The sequence below is a fragment of the Tenrec ecaudatus genome, chromosome 4 (assembly GCF_050624435.1).
Source record: "Tenrec ecaudatus isolate mTenEca1 chromosome 4, mTenEca1.hap1, whole genome shotgun sequence".
NCBI classification, from domain to species: domain Eukaryota; kingdom Metazoa; phylum Chordata; class Mammalia; order Afrosoricida; family Tenrecidae; genus Tenrec; species Tenrec ecaudatus.
In genome coordinates this window covers 178,216,827-178,232,510 of record NC_134533.1, presented here as the reverse complement: position 1 = coordinate 178,232,510, position 15,684 = coordinate 178,216,827, and positions in this window count along the sequence as shown.

The window sequence follows — 15,684 nt, the reverse complement described above, 5'->3', positions numbered from 1 at the left end:
TTTAATTTTAGTCAGCTCTGTGTATGATTGCATTTTTAAAAACTTCAAGATGGGGCCACCTTTCACCCCTTGTTAAATGTGGCAATTGCTCAAGCTGGGGACCTGAGTGGCTCTAGAAGGATTTGGAATGTCAGGTACAGACTGTGTCCTGAGGATCCACAGGAGAGCTTTAAGCTTTTCGAACCTGGTTTCTCTGAGTTCACACACAGACACACAAACGCTTTGACTCTTACTTAAAGACCAGGAAGGGTTGACATCTATTCCACTGTCAGCTAACATTTCTGTCCAAATACAGAAGACAATTGGATACTATTGGGCACCCGGAGGACAAGACAAGAGGCCAATAAGGAAATAGGGGGGGGTTAGGGTTAGGGTTATTCTTAGGGGGGTTAGGGTTATTCTTAGGGGGGGTTAGGGTTAGGGTTATTCTTAGGCAGCACTTCTATACTCTCTCTGCCATTGAGTCCATTCCAATTCATGGCAACCTTGTCAGACAGGGCAGAACTGCCCCTGTGGGTTTCTGAGCTGGCAACTCTCTAGCAGTGTAGAAAGCCTCACCTTTCTCCCTCAGAGCGGCTGGTGCTTTTGAACTGCTGACCTCTCAGATCACAGCCCAACATAGAACTTTAGTGCTAAGCTTTTGAGGATGCACACGTTGGTGTCCCTTTACTCTGAGTTTTCACTTACGGCCAGGTGCCGGGGACCAAGAGGACGGTGGAGAAGAAGACACGGTCCTGCTCTAAGACCCTCAGAGCCCTGCAGAGCCGGCAGACAGTAGACGTTGTGGTGGTTACACAATTTCATGTCAATTTGATACATAAGAATGAAGGGGTGGAGTCTAGCCTGTCAATCAGGTCATAAGCATGACCTTCTCAAGAGGATTCTGGGAACTCTCTCTCCCCCACCTCTCTCTTACACATTCCTGTTGACAAGCCACATGGAGCCACACTGATGGCAACCAGAGCCTTGGAGATGTGTCCACTGCCATTGGATCCACAAGACTTTCCATCCACCAGCCTGTGGTCTTCCTGCATTCGGCATCATTGTATGTGCTGCATGAATCTGAAGAGGAATTCATGAGCTAATATGGGACTTAGGGGCTAATATTGAAGTTATGGACCTTGATCTGGACCGGGCTGGGATGCTTTATTGATGCCTAATTACTTCTTGATATAAAGTTCTCTCTTGCACATCTATGAGTGTCTCCGGATTTGTTTCTCTAGTCAACCTGGACTAGCACAAATGTAGGCAAGACATGATAGCTAGAATTTTTCAGTGTATCCTTTGAAAACAGACTAAAAAACTGGAGCTATTTATTGTGAATGCTGAGAATGAACATCAGTGGACACGCCCTTTCACAGCTCTGGGTGGAAGTTCCTCGGACATGTTTTACTTGGGAGCAGGCATGATGGGTCATGGGAACGAATGCTATTGAGTCCTGTAAAGTAGTTGTTTTCCCAGAAACTTTACTGTCTCCTTACTTTTATTGCTTTTCTGCCTTTTGTCTTGTAACTGTTGCGCTTTGTATTGCACACCAGGTGAAGGTTTACAGAGTGGCGATTAGGGTTCCATTCAGTACTTAATACCCATTTTGTTTCCACTCCTTTACAGCCCTCTCCATGCACCATCCCTTCCTCTCTCTGTTCCTGTTTCCATTCTCCCTCCTCTTCTACCTTCTGAGCTTGGTGCTGGGTAAATGCTGCCCTTTGGACCTTAAGCAATTGGTTGTCATTCAGGGCCAGACCTGAAGGGTGACTAAGGACCATGATCTTGGTGAGGGGTGGGGGCGGGTCCCACCGGTCTCTGTCTGACCAGTGAATGAGGTTATAAGTTTGAGTTTTCTTCCACATTTTTCTTCTACTCTATCCAAGACCTTCTAATTCAGTGGTTCTCAACCTTCCTATTGCCGCAACCCTTTAATACAACTCCTCAGGTTGTGGTGACCCCAACCATAAAATTATTTTCGTTGCTACTTCAGAACGGCAATTTTGCTACTGTTATGAATCCGGAGACCCCTGTGAAAGGGGGGTCACGACCCACAGGTTGAGATCCGCTGCTCTAATTCAATCCTTTCTCGAGCAGTTGGCAGTGGGAGCCTGGCACCTTCGACTTTTGGGTCTCAGGGGTTTAGAGACTGATGTGTGCATGGTACGTGGTACATGAGTCCAGTGTACTAATTGTTTCCATATATATTTCAATTTTCATCACATTTTTTTCCTCTGGGTGGGGAAAGACCAATCATTCCACCATAGATGGCTGCTCACTGGCTTTTTAAGACCCCCCAGTTGCTACTCACCAAAGTCCGATTTAGCACATTGTCATGTGAACTATGTGAAGTCAATTGATCAGAGACTATGGCCCTGATCCCCTAGGCCCAGTGACTTGTTCCCTCAAGGTCTTTGATCCTATCTAAGAAGTTTTTGTGTCTTTGCCTCCTGTGTTAGGGCTGGTTGACTAGAGAAACAAATTCAGAGACACTCCTATAAGAAACAGTTTTATATCAAAGAGTAATTGTAAATCAAGAAAACATCCCAGCCCAGTCCAGATCAAGTCCATAAGTCTGATACTAACCTATAAGTCTGATATCAGTCCATAAATCTGTCTTCAGACTCACACAGTCACATGCAATGATGCCGAAGGCAGGGAGATCATAGGTCAGTGGGTGAAAAGTCTTGAGGATCCAGTGGTGGTGGAAGCATGTCCAGGGCTGGCACAGGTCTCTACCACATGGCTCGCTCAGGTCTCAGTGTGGCTCCACATGGCTTGTCAACAGAAAGGTGAAACCGAGAAGAAGGGGACTCTCAGCAAGTCTCCACATGACTTGTCAACAAGAAAAGGAAGGCAGAGAGAGAGAGGAAGTTCCCAGGATCCTCATGAGAAGGTCATGCCCACAAGGAGACATCATCAGGCTATGACCTGATTGACAGGTTAGACTCCACCCCTTCACGCTTAATACCCCTCAAACTGACGTGAGATTATGCAACTACCACACCTCCTATGTAACTCTACCACATTCACGGATTTCAGCAAAGGTAAGTACAGATCTATAAATAGCCTCTGAAATGTTATGTGTCCCTGGGTACACTCCCCTGGCCTTCCCACACCTGTTCAGCCAGCATGTCTATCCAAATATTTACTAGTAGACCACCACTATTGCAAAATTGTGTACATAACAGTATTTGTCTCTGTCGCCTTTAATTCTTACAGACCTCCCAGGACCTTGCCCTGCCTCCATCATTTTTCCCCAGCCTCCCTCTTACAGTGTGATGCCTTCTGTTTCACCCAGGTTTACATGAATCCACCCACTAGTCAGCATCTTACCCTCCCTTCTCCTTGTTTCCAGGTCAGTGAGACGGTGGGCTCATGGGGGCGGGGGGGGGGGTGTTATTATGAAGACATTTAAGAAACCCAAGAGCTATATTTGTGAGAAAAGAGCCAGGAAAGCTGCTTCAAGCAATTATCATTATTGTTATTTTGCATCATGAAAATGTACCTGCTCATCCATCAATGGTGACAAGAGCTGTCCAAGAAAACTATTTGGAACCCTTACCCCATCCACCCTTGAGCTTGATCTCGCCCCTTCAGACTTCTTTTTGGCTCCCAAAACATTTCGAAGGAGCATCGAGTCCCTGGAGGACACCCAAACTGCCCTTGTGACATTGTGTAAATCGCAGTGTTCTTCAGGGAACAGTTCCAAACAAACTCACTGCCGACTCGGTGCCCACTCACAGGGCAGAGCTGTCCCCGGGGTTTTCCGAGACTGTCCTTCTGTGCAGGAGCAGAAAGCCTCCTCTTTCTCCCTCACATGGCTGTTGTTTTCAAACGACTAGCTTCACGGTTAGCAGCCCGACTCGTAACCACTGTGCCAGCCGGGCTCCTGAAAACATGGCCCCCAAAAGTCCATCGAACCACATGCACAAACTTTCTGCACCAACTAAGGGACACTTCTTCTGTCTGTACCTTGTTTATATTCTGTGACAGCCAAACTAATTTCCCCTTTGATTTAACAATCAGATTGTATTCAGCTGCAATTGAGGAGCCTTTTATTCGTTTATGTTCAACGTTTTCTTGGGAATTGCACATCAGAGTCCGTTCTCCCAAAGGCCTGCCCTGTTTTCCCTGGCCCTTCTACCCCATATGCTTGAAGAATATCGAAATTCTATGAGAAGGCATGTGATTAGGAGCGAACTCTTAAAAGTCAGGCATATGTCTTAGCCATGTCTGTGCCCCTATCATTGTCCAAAAGACAACCAGACCCATAGTAAGAGCCTGACAAATATTTGCCAATATAACCCACCAGCTGGTCCTTCAAATTTCTCACACCAATGAAATAAACATGCACATGCAAATGGTTTTATGTAAATATTGCTGTTTTATAAGGAGAAAGATGAGCCAGTCTGCTTCCATAAAGATTTATAGCTTTGGGAATGCTATGAGGGAGTTCTCCTCTGCTCCACAGGGTCGCTACGAGTTGAAATCGACTCTATGTGTCCTGAGGTTTAATCAGATACATAGAAACTAAACGTACTTTTAAATAGGACATAAGTTTTGGGATAAAAAGGTGTAAAAGAAATGCATAAAATAAAAATATGTTAGTTTTGGGGGGAAAAGTGTGTAGACCTAGATGGAGGATAGACTGAGAGACCATGGTTTCACATTCTGATTTTGTAGCAATATTTTTCAGTTTACTCTCACATGTATCTGTGTATAATATGTGTATGCATGTTATATCTACATATATCCATGTGTGTATGTACATGTGTATGTGTCTATAGCTATTGTGAGATTTAGTTAATTAATATTTCATTAAGGATTTTTCTATCTATATTTATAAAATAAAGTGGGCCTTAAATCAGTCAGGGTCCAATTGCAGAAAGCCAACATCGTGTCAACTCCTTTCAGCTGGAAAGGCTTTGGCGCAGGGAATTGGGTGTTTGTGAAATCACGAGAAAGCTGAAAGGAAGGACGCCACACTGGGCCTCCAGGAATGATTCCCCAAGCAGAGCAGAGGAGCTATTGCCACTGCTGTGACTGGGGAGGGGCCTTCGAAGGCAGGCCTGGAACAGCTGGCTGTGAGACCGCTCACTACCGGAGCTGTGAAGGACACCATCACAGCTGCTACCCCCATCACAACTGCCTCTGGACACTGCGAACCAAGTCACTGGACACTGGAATGCCAGAGGGTTCCGATCCTGGTGCACCCAAACCTGCCCCTCACCACTCACATAGCTGGTGACTGGATTCCAAAACGCTGCCCCGTGACCATGCTAAACAAAACCAACAGCTGGAACTTCAGGAAGATGACCTATTCACACTTTGAACTTCTGATTTCATTCAAGAGCATCTATTCATTCAAGAGCATTTATTTGGTGCAAACTAATCACACCAAGCGCGCAGGCTGCCAAGCACACTGAAAAGTCCCTTAAACGTTCTTAAGTTTCCCAACCTCTAGCCATCTGGGAGGGCTCCCTGGAAAAATGTTGGAGTAGCTAGTGAGAGCCCACTTATCATGATAGAGCAGGTTATACGACAAGAACAATCCCCAATCTCAGTGGCTTAATGTTACATGTCTACCTCAGGTCAGTAGGTTGGGACCCAGAGTGACAGAGCTAGTGTCATCTCCCAGGTTGCCACTCTTGGAGTACAGAGGCACTTGATGGTCTCAACCCAGCCATACGACGCTCCAGCCTGGAAGTAGCACACACCATCGGAGCTCCTACATTTGGGGATAGAGCGAGTCATGATACCCCCACTTAACCACAAAAGGGGGAATAAAAGCTACCCGGCCACCTGTCCAGAACACCGGGAGAGAACTGGGAATGTTTGGCAAAAACTACTGCTGGCTCCACTAACATTTCTTCTCTAGTTTGGACCTTCGCCAGGTTTAACATTAGGGTTACACTAGACTCAGAATATGAGTTGGACATGTTTCTTTCTTTTTCTACTTTTTAGAACAACTTATTTTAAAGTAAGGATTTTTCTGCTGCCTGAGAGTTTGAGAGAAGACATGCCTAAACCCTTCTGGGCCACCATTTTTAATGTGTGTATGCAGGAAGTCTTGGAGATACTTTAAACATATTTTAATGGTATTAGTCTTTTTAATTTTTCCCTTTCTTCTAAAGCCAATTTTTGTTAATAAATATTTTTATATTGCTCCAAGCTCTATTACAGCTGATTCCCAGGTATTTATTCATTTTGTCACTTGCTTGTTTGCATGAGTTTTGCCTCTTCTCTCTCTCTCTCTCTTTCTTGGTTTAGTCTTACTAGAAGTTTGTCTATAATATGGAAAAACATTGTTTTGCTATGTTAAAACATCCTTTCTGTGATTTTGCTGTCATTTTTAGTCACTATGTTACAGATTGTTTCATCCTTTGATTTGTTACATTCTTTTGTTTTATTTAAGGTTCACAACTGTTCTTTACATATTTTCTTCTTGAGTTGAATAATTAAGTCATTTGGGTTCAGACTTGATTTCTGATATAGTAAAACTATACATTAAAAGCCACATATTTTGACATATGGTTTCTAAAATCCATTTAGTGCATGTAAAATATTTGCTTTAGGCTTAATGGAATCTTTATGTGTTTATACTCTTTGCCTTCAACATTCTATTTCTTAGAATATTTTCTCTAGAAACACAATTGCAGGAATAAGCAAAGATCCATGCACAGCCTATTTATCATGACTTTTTGGTTAATAGTGGTGAAAAACTAGAAACACCCCTAATGTCTACCAATAAAGGAGTAAATAAATAAAGCATGGTGTAGCCCCACAGTGAAATACTTTGTCAGTAAGAAAAATGAAGCGAAACTACATTATTGATATAACAACATGTCACAGAAATATTGTTATGAGATGAAAGAGTGCACTGTAGGATAGGTATATTTCCTGCAGTACAATTTACATGTATTATCCATGTGTTTTGCATATGCTTTTAAATGTCTGACTAGACATGCAACAATAACAAGTAATTACTTTTGGATGGTGAGATTGAAGATGTGCCAGGAAAAATGAGAGAATTTAGTCTTCCTTCATATTCTTTTACAATGTTTATGTATTTTTAAATGAAGGACAAATCCATTTTACAAACATTTTGAGGTATTTTGTCTTCAAGTGCATCTATCTAAAGTGTGCAGGCTGGGCCAAGAAGGGCCTTGTGGTTTTCCCCAATAAGCCTTGTTTTGAGGAAGCAGACACCTCAGGGAGCATTTCCCAGGGTCCTGTGAAGAAATGGAGGGGTCTTCTTTTGCAGCCAGGTGTTGTCCTGCAGTGATAATTCATAACAGAAATGAAATATCACGTGCAGTGCAGTGAATGATCTAATACGGCTGTTGTAGTCACAGTCTTGGTAACCCACACCAAGTGACTTTTCTATGATGGGTCTGATTCAGCTGAAAGTGATTGTGAACAGGGTGAATTGTGAGTGCCATCCTATTGGGTATAAAAGTGAGCTGCGGGACAGAGCATGATAGTGGGGCAGGAGGAAAGTCAAGGGAAATAGAGGAAAGAGCTAGGAGGCACAGGGCATTTATAGAGGTCTAGACAAAGACATGTACCTATGCAAATATATATATGATGATGGGGAAATAGATCTATATGCCTATATTTATAGATTTAGTATTAAGGTGGCAGAAGAACCTTGGGCCTCTACTCAAGCACTCCCTCAATGCAAGAATACTTTCTTCTATTAAATTGGCATTCTATGATGCTCACCCTCCCTACACAACCGCTGAAGCCAAAGTGGGTGAACAAGCAAATGTGGTGAAGAAAGCTGATGGTGCCCGGCTATCAAAAGAGATAGTGTCTGGGGTCTTAAAGGCTTGAAGGTAAACAAGCGGCCATCTAGCTCAGAAGCAACAAAGCCCAAATGGAAGAAGCACATCAGCCTGTGCGATCACAAGGTGTCGATGGGATCAGGTATAAGGCATCATCAGAAAGAAAAAAGAATCTTACCATACTGAATGAAGGGGGAAGTGCAAAGTGGAGACCCAAAGTCCATTTGTCAGCCACTGAAGATCCCCTCACAGAGAGATCTAGGGGAGAAGATGAGTCAGTCAGGGTGTGATGTAGCACCAATGAAAAATACAGCTTTCCCTCAGTTCCTAAATGCTTCCTCTCCACCGCCCCCCCCCCCCCCCCCGCCCAAACTACCATGATCCCAATTCTACCTTGCAAGTCTGGATAGAGCAGAGAATGCACACTGGTGCAGATAGGAGCTGGAGGCACAGGGAATCCAGGGCGGAAGATACCTTCAGGACCAGGGGTGTGAGTGGGAGGGTAGAAGGAGAGTGGGTTGGAAAGAGGGAACCGATGACAAGGATCTAAATGTAATCTCCTCCCTGGGGGACGGACAACAGAAAAGGGGGTAAAGGGAGACGCCGGACAGGGCAAGATATGACAAAATAGTAATTTATAAATTATCAAGGGCTCATGGGGGAGGGGAGAGCGGGGAGGGAGGGGCAAAAAGAGGACTTGATGCAAAGGGCTTAAGTGGAGAGCAAATGCTTTGAAAATGATGAGGGCAAAGAATGTACAGATGTGCTTTTTACAATTGATGTATATATGGATTGTGATAAGAGTTGTATGGGTCCCTAATAAAATGTTGTGTTTTTTTTAAAGTGAGCTGCTGCAGGAGCAGGGAGGGGGTGGGTTTGCCATCAAGAGAGATGGGCCAGGCAGGGAGCACATCCTCAGGCCTTGGAAGGTCTCATTAACTGACTCATTGAACCTCCTAAGTCTAGGAGACCTTCTTGACACCAGAGAGTGGCAGAGGAGCAGCAGTAGAACCGTGGGTCAGAATGGTGGACGTCCCAGCCCACCGAGCAAGTAAAGCTGAGTGCTTTTGTACAGGAGGCTAGATTGTGGAGTGGTGTGAAGTACCCCGGACTTTGAGGGAGCTGGGCTTGCTAACCTTTCAGGCTGAAGCATACAGCAGAGTGGCACACCCACTTGGCAATTTATTGGCAGCCCTTAAAGGGCTTTGTAACATTTCCCAAGCAGGGCAGATGCAAAGCTAAGTGACTGAGGTCCCGTAGAAAAACAAATCAAAAAAGCCCTGCTGTGGCTGAACAAGAGTATCCTGAGCATTTCTCACCCAAATGGCATAAGTCCCATAATGGTGGGTGTTGTCTGTGAGTTCTTTAGCCACTGCAGTGAATTGACAAACTGGGCTGAGAAATAGAGTGTGGGAAGGACTGTTGATGTCAGAATTGCTAAGGTAGGTTAGCGGTTGAGGGCATGACTGCCCTCTGCCTCATAGAAATCTGCCTTGGGGTGATCAGCCTGGGAGCCGAAGAAGGTTAGATGTGGCCTCCACACTGTTTGCACACCAATGAGCTGCTCAGTGTCTGTACTGGTGAGAAACTCAACTGATAAGCACCAGAGCCTTCAAATCCATGCCGGGGTCACAGGCTGTGTCGCTGACTAGCTGGGAGATCTTGAATACATCACGTAACCTCTCACGTCCTTATCTGTAATGTAGGAGGAACGCTGTGATCCCCGCTAGCTGCCACAGTGAAGAATAAATGAGACAATGTATTTTTTTCAGATAAAGAGCTGGATGCGAGCTTGGGTTTGAATGGAGGCGTGGATCACATTTAAGCAGTAAAACCTGCAAAGCTGGAGCCCGTGTCAGACAGACGCCTGTCCGAGAAGGAAAGTGCGGGCATTTCCTACCCACAACACTAGAAACATGGTGAGCCTGCTCTCTGGAAACGCAGACCACCCGGGAGCCCAAGAGCATCCTGGAGAGTGGTGGCTGTCCTCGCAGGTCTTGCTGTATGTAAATCAGAGGTGGAACAGGACAGCTCATTGCCACGCAGAGCCCCGCACCCATGAGGAGTCCTCACTGTTTCCCATGACGACCAGCCGAGTGACTGTCACACGAGTCTCTTCTTCATCCTGGACCCAAGTTTCATCCCCTGAAGTGTTGGCACGGAACGCTGACCTCGAAATCCCTCTAGGCTTCCACGTTCTGTGATTCTGGAGCCTGGACTGCAAGATTCAAGAAAACACTTGTCAATTAGTTTCGATGACGATTTCTAGAACATATTCTTTCACCTTGAGGATGAAAGACCGAATGAATCCAAAAGCCAATTGGAGTAGGAACTTAAGAATAGAAATTCCATGCGATAAACATTAAGCGTGCTTCTCCCAGCATTCTGAAAGCTTTATTATGAACATTTCTTCCTGTCAGTCTTGGTAATTAGTACAGGTTGGGAAAGTTAGTGCAGTCTTTAATCGTCTCAGCTTTAATTCTCCCAACAACTTGAAAGGTTAATAAAATAGCACAATGGAAGAGTGGAGGGTCTCAAGTCACCCAGAACAGGGTGAAGTAACTTGCTGGCAGTGTGACCAGGTACATTGTCTGTCTGTTATCCGAGTTTTCTGATTCCTAACTCCTTGGGTTGTCAAAGGAGTTAAACTCATTGGGGGACTGTATGTAAAGTACCTGGCATCCATGTAGGACAATACATGGTAGCTATTATTCGTCTCCCGTATTATCAGGAAAGACTAGTCCCTGGAAAAGGACAGGACACTTGGTAGGTAAGGTAGAAGGTCAACGAAATAGAGAAAGGCCCTCAATGAGATGGATGGACACAGTGGCTTCAACCGTGGGCAGGAACATTACAGCCATGCTGAGGATGGTGCAGGACCAGACAGTGTTTCGTTCTGTCGTGCATAAGGTTGCTAAGAGTCAGAACTGAAGCAATGGCACCTAAGGACATAACAATATTCTCATTTGGCAATGAAGAGTCATTACAGCTGCTTTCCTTGAAAACCTCATTGCTCTGGAAAGAAAATAATATTTTCCAAAAACTGTCATTGAATTTAAACAATAACAACAGTTGTCATCGGGTGGGTTCTGATTCATGGTGTTCATGTGAAAATGTTGAAATGGAAAATGTTTAGTTCTGTGTATATCTGTACCATACCATAATAAAATATTATGTGGCGCTTTTGAAAATTTTTAAATTTTAAGACGAAATAGTATTGAGGCAACCTTCTTTCTGTCAACATATTTCCCAATGAAAGATCTGAATTTCCACTGAGAGTTGGGAAGGATGCAGATAGCAGCACCCTTTCATTGAGTGTGTGCTGAGAGCTTAGCTGAATATCTTTCTGCATTAGTTCATGTAAGCCGCTAGCGACTTTGAGGCAAATGGTGTTATTATTCCTGTTTTACAGGTGAGGGAATCAAGACGCAGAGAAGCTAAATAGCTAGCCCAAGGTCTTACAACCAGAAACACCATCTGTTTGACTCTAAAGATCACTTTCTTAACGATTATTCTATAACCCAAACCCAAACACACTGTCATTGAGTCAATTCTGACTCACATCAACGCTTAAAAAGGGTTTCAAAGTCTGCAAATCTCTGTCGAAGCAGATAACCTCATCTTTCTCCCTCAGAGCGTCTGGTGGATTTGAACCACCGAACCATTAATACCTCAACATCTAATCCTCTGCACCATCAGGACTCTTTGCTACATTGCTCTCAAATATAATTACCTTTGCCCCAAGCTCCCATCCCCGTCCCAGGCAACGACCTCTAGAGATCAAGCCCGGAACGGAACTAACCCCCGTGGCTCAACTTTCAACCAGACAAGAGCCAGTCCTACCGGGAGAACAATAACACCAGGGAGACATGCACGCCGTAGAACAGTCAACCATGTGGCTCCCTGGGACACCCTGGCACCATCATGAAGGCCTTGTGGCCTCAGGGCAGACTTGCCTTTGGGAACAGCAGCAAAACCCAGAGCCCCCAGTTTCCAAACTAGAGTGGTTGTCAGGTGCCATCAAGTTGGTTGTGACTCGTGGACCCTGTGTACAACAGGTCAAAACACTGCTCCGTCACACACCAGCCTCACAATTGTTATGCCGAGGGCCTTCCTTTTGTTGGCTGCCCCTCTACCGAGCATGGTGTCTTTCTCCAGGGACTGACCTCTCCTTACCGCATGTCCAGAGTCTGTACTTGAGACCACGTCTCACCATCTTGCCTCTGAAAGAGTTTTCTGGCTGCTCTTCTTCCAAGACAGATCTGTTGGTTCTTCTGGCAGTCCCTGGTGCTTTCAATATTCTTTACCGGCACCATAATTCAAAGGCATCGATTCTTCTTTGGTCTTCCTTATTCAGTGTCCAACTTTCGCACACGTGAGGCAATTGAAAATGCCATGGCTGGGGTTGGGCACACCTTAGTCCTTCAAGTGACATCTGTGTTCTTCAACACTTTTTATGGTCTACAGTAGCAGATTTACCCAATATAAAGTATCATTTGATCTCTTGATTCCTGCTTCTGTGAGCACTGGTTGTGGATCTCAGCAAGATGAAATCATTGACAATTTCAATTTTTTCTCCATTTATAATAATGTAATCTACTGAGGATTACCTACATTATATATAGGTGAGGATTTTGGTTTTCTTCGCAGGGTAAGGGTGATGAACTTGGAGATGTCCCCAAGGTCAGCGATGGCCCCCTGTAGAGGTCTCCGAGTCCTTGGCACGATGCGAGTGCTCAGGAGGCAGGCATTGCTCCTTCTCGTCGTGGAGCCCTACACACACTCTTTCTACCTGCAAATGGGCCTGGGATCTAATGCAGGCATCGTGCCACGAGGGAGAGAAGAAAGCAGGCTGGCAGAGCCTTCTGGAAGAAGTGGGTCCACGCCTTCTTGACAAGGAGAATAATGGAGCTGCTTTGGGGGCCACTGTGGTGATGTACTCGGTTATGTGTTGGGTTGGGCTGTAACCACAAGGTCAGTAGTTGGAAACTCCCAGCTGCTCCAGTGATGAAAGAGGAGGCTCTCTCCTCCAGGAACGCATTACAGGTCTGGAAACCCCCTGAGGCAGTTCTTCACTGACCGATAGGGTCCCTATGGGTTGGGATTGACTCGATGGCAATGAGTTTGAATGGTGGCTTAGAAGTGAGCTCTTCCTACCAATGTGCTTGACACAATGGATGCATGGATGGATTGTAATAAGAGTTGTATGAGCCCCCAATAAAATGATTTAAAATAAAAAGAAGAAGAAGAAATGAACTCTTCCAACTACCATTCCGTTTTGGTGGCATAGAGGAAGCGATTATCAGTAGAGTTGAGGCAGGAAGAAGCGCAGGGGTGCCTTCTGGCTGACTCTGTGACAAGCCTTGAAAGCAAGCAAGCACCTTCATTCCCACCCACCAATCCCTCTGGAGCCTTTCAGGCAGCTGGCAAAATATTAACCCCAAACCAGTTGCTGGCAAGTCTGTTCTGACTCATGGGCACCCCCCCGCCGCCCACCCCCAGGGGTGTCAGAATAGAACTGCGCTCCATAGGGTTTTCAGTGGCTTATTTTCTGGAAGTAGATCACCAGGCCTTTCTGCTCTGGGGTCTCTGCATGGATTTGAACCTCCAACCTTTCCGTTAGAAGCCAAGGGCTTCAACTCTTTGTACTACCCAAGTATGTAACCCACACAAAACGAAGCCAGCCCCATTGCTCTTGAGATAATTCTGACTAATAAATATGAGGGATCTGTGTGGAGGGGGGCGGGGGAGAACAGTCAATCTCAGATGAGATCAAAAGAGCATCATTCTCCTGGAAATAAAGCTCAGAAGGAAGAAAAAGATAGGGGGAAAGGCTGAATGGAAATGAGGCATAAAGGGAGAGCGTGGGGAGAATGACCTTACATTGTGAGAAAGCCATCAAGGACACGGAGCAAAACGCATGGAGATTGTTGAATTGAAAAACAATCTGGTCTGTAAACTTTCTCCCAAGCCACACGATAAGAAGTATATATATAAACTGCCTTTCATTGGGCAATAAGAAAACACTGTGCTAACGAGTTTCCATGTTTAATTCTTGCAACAAACACGAGGTGGGTTCAAGGTTATAGATCATTGCTTTACAAATGAAGAAACTGATGCTTAATTTATGTTGAAGTCAGGCGCTTTAATGCTTTCATGACGATGCCGAGGCAGTCGGCTGTGTGGCTCATAACAAACTATGGAGCATTTTGAAGAATGGGGTTACAGAATACTTAGTGCTCGTGCAGAAATTGTACATTGATCAAGAGGCAGTCGTTTGAGCAGAACAAGGGGCTATTGTGTGGTTTAAAATCAGGAAAGTCTGGGACCAAGCGGAGCTATGTTGACCCACCTCCCCAGAAGAAGGCAATTGAGAGGCCAACACTGAAGATAGAGCCTGGGGAGAGAGGCGGGTTTATCCAGACCACACAGGAGTGAACTAAGAGGGGGAGGGAGAAAGAAAACCTCATTATGGCCCACCAAACCCCAGGAACGACATCCCTGCTCAGAGCAGCCAGTGCATAGAGAGAACCATAGGGCCGGGCCCACCATGAGACACAACGTTCCCTCACTGACGCATAGTGCTACAGGGGACAGCACTGGAGACACTGTGCAGAAGGTGTGCATGGCCTGCCCCATGAACAGTGGGGTGAAACGCGAAGGGCATGCAACTGGGCAGCAAGGGAGCAAAGTAACCAAGTCCCCAAGGAATCCTGACAATAGACTTCTGACTTGGGGGACAGGGCACCTCATCAGACTTGATCAGAAATCAAAAGTAAGGGTCAGCAGACAGACCTGGAACTATCGATTGTTTTTTATTTTGCTTGGTTCTGTTTTGTGTGTTTGCTTGTTTTATTTTTGTTTGGCTTTTTCTTTCGCTCTATGGCTATCAACATAAGATAAACAGGACGGACAATCCTGAGGAGAAAACTACGGAACTGGTAGTTCTGGGGAGACGTGGGAGAGGAGTGGGGGTGGGGAGCCAACAAACTCAGAGATAACGGAACAACAAGAGATCTACAATTGATGGTGACGAGGGCGTCTAATGCCAGGTGGGGCTTGATCAAGAGCAATGTATCTGAGGGGAAATCCTGAGAGCCGAATGGGGGGTGAGCACGATAGTGGGACAGGAGGAAGGGGAAAGGAAATAGAGGAAGGAAATAGGCGGCAAAGCTATTTATAGAGGCATAGCTAGCTATAGGCATGTCTATATGTAACTATATTAATTTATAATGAAAGTGATAGAGGCCAGTGTATATATATTTATATGTTAAGTATTCAGATAGCAGACAGATTTTGAGCCACTACTCAAGGCCTCCCTTAACACAAGAACACTTTGTTCTGATAACCTGGCACACTTTGTTACTCACCTTCCAGACACGATCGCTGAAGACAAAATGGGTGCAAAAGCAAATGTAATGAGGTGAAGAGAGTGGATGATACCCGGCTATCAAAAGATATAGCATCTGGGGTCTTAAAGGCTTGAAGTCAAGTAAGTGGCCATCTAGCAGGGAAGTAAATAAACCCACATGGAAGAAGCACACCAGCCTGTGTGATCATGAGGTGTTGGCAGGATCAAGCATCAGGTACCAAAAGATCCAAAACAAAAAACAGTATCGATTCGAAAGAAGGGGGTTCGAGTGGAGACCCAAAGCCCATCTGCAGATAGTTAAATACCCACCCCCAGAAGTAGTACAAGGAAGGGATGATTCAACCAAGCTGCAGTATAGCACCAACAAATCACACATCATTCCTCTCGTTCCTGAATACATCCTCATCCCCACTACCATGACTCAGTTTAAATCTGGCTAGACCAGAGAACACTCATTGGTACAGAGAAGAGCTCTTGACACATGGAATTCAGGACAGATTAGCCCCTCAGGAACAGTAATAGAACTAGTGATATGCG